Source organism: Tiliqua scincoides, chromosome 13 (assembly GCF_035046505.1).
Source record: "Tiliqua scincoides isolate rTilSci1 chromosome 13, rTilSci1.hap2, whole genome shotgun sequence".
NCBI classification, from domain to species: Eukaryota; Metazoa; Chordata; class Lepidosauria; order Squamata; family Scincidae; genus Tiliqua; species Tiliqua scincoides.
In genome coordinates this window covers 15,177,048-15,184,155 of record NC_089833.1, presented here as the reverse complement: position 1 = coordinate 15,184,155, position 7,108 = coordinate 15,177,048, and positions in this window count along the sequence as shown.

The window sequence follows — 7,108 nt, the reverse complement described above, 5'->3', positions numbered from 1 at the left end:
CATTTTAAAAAGTGGGTCCCACTGCTAAAAAGTTTGGGAACCACTGCATCAGAGGGTCAGTTAGGGGCTGTTGGGGGAAGGGGGAAGAGCCTGGTGCGTTGGTCCTGGGGGAACAGGAAGAAAAGTCCTGCTGAACACAGAACAGCCAGGCTGAGGTCCAGGGTCACTCCCAACTGGGAAGACAGTCCCGGAGGGAGTTGATCCAACATTTGCAGGGCGAGAAAAGGAGACCCCTTTAAAGCCAGGATAATTGAGCAATTACTGTTCCCTTTCAAAGGCCTCCCTGGCACCTTTCCCAGTTTCAAAGCAGGAACAAAAACCACTATGTTGCATTCTTGGCTCTCATCTTCTCAGGGCCTCTGCCTCCAACCAGAGCTCTCCCTTGAGTAGCACAATTGGGGTGGTTGCCCTGGGTCTCACATTTTCCTGACCCATATATGGCCAATATAGGGGGACCCTATAAGGGCTGAGTGTATTTACTTTTTGCATTTCTATACTGTCCTTCCTCCAAAGAACTCAGGGTGGTGTATAAGGTTCCTCCCTCTTGTCTTCACAACAACCCTGTGAGGTAGATTAGGCAGAGAAAGATAGTTACTGGCCCCAGGTCTTCATCCTGTAAGGGATGGCTTTGCCTCCAACTGGAGATGAAGGTGAGGCAAGGTGCACCGACCAGTGAAAGATTCAGCAAGCAGGGCATGAACTGAATGCAGTGAATGTTGGCCACTGGTTTTTTGCTGGTTACTCATTTGTTGGGTGACCTGTATGCTGTTTTGCCAGATTCCCAGTCTAGACTTCACTTAGAGAATTATACCCACTTTCAGCTAATTAGCTCCCCTTCTTTCCCTCCAAATGACCCTAGTTCTGCCTTCCAGCACTACTGGACCCACCACCAGGGTAGCTCACCTGTTTAACCCAAGGAGGTTCTCCTCCCACCACTATAGCAGCACTTTGGTCCTCAGCAGGCCTCAGGCATAGCAACCAAAGACAATCTCAGTGCCTCTAGCAGTCGCCAAAGTCCATTCACCAGTCAGTCCATCAGCAGCTCTAATTGTCCATTAGCCATTAATCCAGCCTCACACTTTCCCCCTTCTACTACCCACACCCAACTCTCCCTTCATCAAGTGCTTTTATGCCTGAGGGCCCCATTCCCTTCAAGTGGCTGCAGCTGTGCAGCACAGCTCTGCTGAATGCCCAGGCCTTACCCTTAAAGGGGCCACTGCTGACACCACATCCTACCTCCTCACCAGATCTTCCTTGATTCCAGTTAGTTGGCAACCTTCAGTCTCGAAAGACTCTGGTATTGCGCTCTGAAAGGTGGTTCTGGAACAGTGTCTAGTGTGGCTGAAAAGGCCGATTTGGGACAATCCCTTCCACACTGGGAGCAAGTGCAGTCTGTCCCTGTCTGTCTCCCTGGCTGTGGGCCTTCCTTCTTTGCCTCTTTGCCTCAGACTGTTGGCCAAGTCTCTCTTCAAACTGGGAAAGGCCATGCTGCACAGCCTGCCTCCAAGCGGGCCGCTCAGAGGCCAGGGTTTCCCACTTGTTGAGGTCCACTCCTAAGGCCTTCAGATCCCTCTTGCAGATGTCCTTGTATCGCAACTGCTTTCCTTGCACGAGTTCTCCATAGAGGAGATCCTTTGGGATCTGGCCATCATCCATTCTCACGACATGACCAAGCCAACGCAGGCGTCTCTGTTTCAGCAGTGCATACATGCTAGGGATTCCAGCACGTTCCAGGACTGTGTTGTTTGGAACTTTGTCCTGCCAGGTGATGCCAAGGATGCGTCGGAGGCAGCGCATGTGGAAAGCGTTCAGTTGCCTCTCCTGTTGTGAGCGAAGAGTCCATGACTCGCTGCAGTACAGAAGTGTACTCAGGACGCAAGCTCTGTAGACCTGGATCTTGGTATGTTCCATCAGCTTCTTGTTGGACCAGATTCTCTTTGTGAGTCTGGAAAGCATGGTAGCTGCTTTACCAGTAGCTACTGTAGTTTGTTTAGCTACATATGGTAATATATTAATATTAATAAATAAAGTGAATGGGGGTTACCCCAGCCTTAGTGATGCCTCTGTATTTCGGCTGTGCATAAGATATTGCAATTTATTCTGTATGGTCTGGTAGGGAGGAGGTCCATCATGCGGGTGATGCATTGAGCCCTTGTGTTACCAGCCCTATGAGTCCAGCAAAGACACCGTTATTCCACTCAAAGTGGTGCAATTGCAAAGCTCTGAATCGCCTGAATTTATTATTCTCATACCGTATTATTATTTTTTATTATATTGATTCTGGATTTTCACACTTAACTTGAAATCATTTTTTTTTTTTTAAGTCAGTACATTTTGGATTGAGACAAGGCAGGTTTGATACATTTTATTGGCCAAGCTCTGCATGTCCCTTTCATCTCCCAGTTGCAGTATCCTTCAGCAGGTGCAGCATGACACTTGGATGGAGTGGAGTGCACCTGCTGAATTTCTGCCTGCTGTTAAACCCCCAAAGGCCCTTTGGAGAAAAAGAAGGGGGGGGGGAGCAGCCTTTTGCCAGTGTGGCTGAATGGGGAGTCCCAACTAAGGAGGCCAAAAGAGGGCAGGGGTCTTGTGCCTTCAATAGTCAGATATCTCCAAGCAGCAGCAAGTTCACCTTCCAGCTCTTAAAGGTGCAGGACCTTCTCCTCCGCCTCCTCTAGCAACACAGGTGCATTGAATTATTTGCTAATGAGCCAGGAAGGGGCATTGCAGGAGCCAGTCCCCCCCCCCCCTCCAAACGCAGCAGCAACTTTCCCTGGCGTGGAAAAGCCTGGGGGGGAGGAGGAGTCCCACCTGGTGCCCTGGTAAGAAGCTGTAGAAGTTTGTTTGGTGGAGTGCCAGGTGGAGTGGGCGACGGGGTGGTCGTGATCTCCAGCAGACTGCTGCCCCTGGGGGTGCTCCCCTCTCGACCCTGCACCCCTCACACCAGCAGCCTCTTGGGTCACTCACAGGGAAGGCTGCTGGTGTCTCAGGGGCTGTGAAGCTGGAAGCTTCGAACAGCCTTTGTGTGCCAGGAGCTCGGTGAAGGCTGAAATCCTGTGCATGCTTACTTGGGAGTAAATCCCATAGTGCTGAAACTGAGTGGGCTTGGCTTGCACGTGGTCTTGCCTGCATCTTGCCAAACTCCCAAGCTGTTAACTTCCTAAGGCTGCAATCCTAGCCATACTTACCTGGGAGTAAGGACTAAAGTGGGACTTACTTCTGAGTAGACATGCTTAGGATTGGGCTTCTAAAACTGGATCTGGGAGAGAGAGAGAGAAACATCAATTGCCTACCTCATAAGGTTGTTGTAAGGTTTCCAGATTATACTGTGTGTAAAGCCAATATAATTACTGGGTTGTTATTTTGCCACTGCTTTTACTACCTAGTGGGGAATGTGTTTGTTTATTTTACTGCTATTTTATTGCCTATTTATTTACCGCTGCCTGTTTTATTATGTATGAATGTTTAAATATTTTGATGTTTTGATTTTATTGTAAGCCACCCTGTGCAGTTCTTAACTGGAAAGGTGGGGTATAAAATCATAAAAAGATGTGCTTTGACTGTGATACTGGATTGTATTTATTGCATGCTCTATTACCACTGGCTCTTACTTTCTGGGCAAATCTTAAAGGACCCAGGCTGAAGGGGCTTTTTGGTTTTGTGAATTGAACTTCCTGGATGAAACCTAATTTCATTCAGGGCCATAGCTGGGTGGGGCCAGGGTTTTTTTTGCCCCTCCTCAGTCAGTAGTTTGCCCCCCTAGCATTTTTTCCAAACCTGTCCTCTTTATCTAATCTGGTGTCAGTTGGGGGTGATTTGAAGCCCTTTTTTGCCACATTTTTTGTGCACAGGAAGGTGCTTCTGGCAGAGATTGGGGAGGAGAGGGAGAGTGCATGTGTGTAGAGTGAGGAGAACAGGGTCCTGGGAGGGGGGGCTCCTGGGAAGTTATGACCTCTGGTCACGCTGCCCCCATCCAGAGCACATGGAGAGCAGGGCTGGTCAAGAGCAGCTACAAGAAGGTTGGGAGAGATTTCTACTTGTCCTGGCTGGGGGAAGGGAGGGTGCTGTTTCTTCTACTGTGGAACATGCTAATTACTATAATGGTACTGCTGTGGGGGGGGGGCAGGGAGAAATGTTTCTGTTTAGAGAAATCATGGGGGCAGGTTCTTGCTTTTCAGTTATACTTTTAAAATTAATGGCTGTTGCCTGGGGAGACCCTTTTTCTGGTGGGAGAAAACATGGAAGGCATTTGAGCTAAAGAGAACCAAGAACTTAAGTGTGGGAAAGGTTCTAAGCATTGCGGATCTGGGGAAGCCATGGGTGCATACCCCCCCCCAACTGTCCTGCCAGCAGGGAAGGGCGCCCGCCAGGATGAGAGCAAAATCAGGTGTCAGGGGAACACCTACTGGGCAGGTGTCAAGGAGATTGGCTGGAATGGGAGCCCAGATCTACCCACCCAGCAAACAGACACAGGCTTTAAGCTCAATCAGCAGCCCAGGTCTACCCAAATAGGTAGACCTGGGCTCCAAGTCCAGGTGGGAGCCCAGGTCTACCCACCCAGCAAATAGTCACAGAGGCCTGAGGAGGGCTATTTGATTGAGACATATAAAATTTTGCAAGGAATGACTAGAGAGACGTTCTTTTCCCTCTCACATAACACCAGAACCAGGGGACATCCACTAATGGAGTGTTGGGAGAGTTAGGACGGACAAAAGAAAACATTTCTTTACCCAGCATGTGGAACAGCTTGCCGCAGGAAGTGGTGATGGCAACTTGTTTAGATGCCTTTAAGAGGGGATTGGACAAATTTCTGGAGGAAAGTCCATCACAGGTTACAAGTCATGATAGGTATGTGCAAGCTCCTGATTTTAGAAGTAGGGTACCTCAATGCCAGATGCAGGAGAGGACACCAGGATGCAGGTTGTGTCTTGCTGTCTTTTGTGCTCCCTGAAGCATTTGGTGGGCCACTGTGCAATACAGGAAGCTGGACTAGATAGGCCTTTGGCCTGATTCAGCAGGGCTCTTCTTATGTTCTTATGTAGGCTATAAGCTCAATCAGGAGCCCAGGTCTACCCAAGCAGGTAGACCTGGGCTCCAAGTCCAGGTGGGAGCCCAGACCGAGGTCTGCCTGCCCAGCAAATGTCCACAGAAGCGATAACCCCAGGTTGGTTACCAGCTACCTGCCTGGTTGATCTGGACTCTGAAGGTAGTGCTCATGGCCCCTTCCCAAATATACTGGATCCACCCCTGGTTCTAAGGAGATTCAACTCAGAAAGCTGGGAGGATTCAGTTCAACCAGGTAGATTCAATACATTAAAATCTTCTGTACTTTGTTTTTTAAAAGTAATGAACATTGTAAAAAAAAAACTAGTGTTCCAGTGGCATTACTGTATTTTACTAGCATATCTTTCCTCTTGCTTTGATGTAAATAAATTTTATTGTAATATATATCAATGCATCAGCAATGAGTCATAGTCAAATGTTATGTAGGCGCTATGTAGGCGCTAGATAGGTGTTATATAGTTGCTAGATAGGCGCTATATAGGTGTTAGGTGCTAGATAGGCACTAAATGGGCGCTATGTAGGTGCTAGATAGGCGCTATGTAGTTGCTAGATAGGCGATAGATAGGTGCTAGATAGGCATTGAATAGGTGCTATGTAGGTGCTAGATAGGTGCTATGTAGGCGCTATGTATTTGCTAGATAGGCACTATGTAGGCACTATATGGGTGCTAGATAGGTGTTAAATAGGCACTTTCAATACAAGTAAATACTACCTGCATCCCAGTGATATGTTTTACTTTTGCAGGGTGGCAGGCCTGTGTATTGCACTGGTGTGTAAATGAAAGGATATGTTGCATGTTATTTCTACGAGTATGTAGGCAATACATTTTCCATGGCATGCAGAGATGCATTTATTCAATGCAAATTGTTACTTTGCTTTACAGATAATGAATACATCTTTAAAAAAAAAAAAAGAAAGCCACATTATTTTCTCTTCATGAAATTTGGGGGAGTTTCGGGTATTTGATGTTTCTCCAGACTTATCCTTTCATTTTGCCCACCAGTATAGATACCTGACATCATTGCCCCCCTTGAAAAAATGGTCACCCCCCACCTCTAGAATCCTGGCTACAGGCCTGATTTCATTGCATTTAGAGATTTAAGCAGCGTAAGAGCGGTGATTGTTTCAAAAGTGCAAGTTGCCACCTTTTCATAGCTGGGGTCTGGTGTATTGTTCCAGCCCAGTGGTCTTCACTCCTTTATGCTTCCTGTTAAGAACATGAGAAGAGCCCTGCTGGATCAGGCCAAAGGCCCATCTAGTCCAGCTCTTTTCCAGTTCACACAGTGGGAGAGGGTGCAGTGGAAGGGATGGAAGTGAATGTGGCCTAATGGATGGGCTGCCCATAGATGGTACATTTTCCTGAATGCAAGGGAGATTTATTAATACTAGTAATGTCTTACAAAAGTACTGGAAAGGCTGTGCCACCAAAGTTGCATATATAGCAAGCATTGTAAAAAGGCGAGTGATTTCTGAGAGCAGGTCTTTTTTCAGTTCTCAGTTGTCGCAGGCTCATGTTGTAGACTCAGATCTGGTTCTTTGTTATTGATCTTTGGGAAAGAACAAAGAGGATTATTGCATAAGGACCTCATTACATTCCTTTTACTAGTGACAAGATTCAATAACCTATACTACAGGGGGTGGACTGGTGTATTTTTTTAATAAACGAGAATATCAGCTGCAACTGGTAAAACATTATTTACCGAGTCCTCGACATAGTAGCTTTTGCATTGTCAAATACAAGCACCCTGAATGCCACATCCAATATGCTGGCAAGACAACAATTTTGGCATGTTTCCAAAGTGATAAATCAGCAATAACGATGACAGCTGAAGCAGCCAGTTAGTTGACCTTTCAGTTCCAGGGGCCGCAGCCTCTCTGACTTGGAGAGATTTCCTGTTGGAGAAACCATCAAAATATATTTAGCCAGGAATTGTCTTACTTCCAATGCCCCAAACGAAAGATCTGTCCCACTCCACAGTCTCAACCTGGGCGGCAATGCTTGGCTGCAGTCTTTTACTTGGGTGCAAGCCTCATTGAATACAGT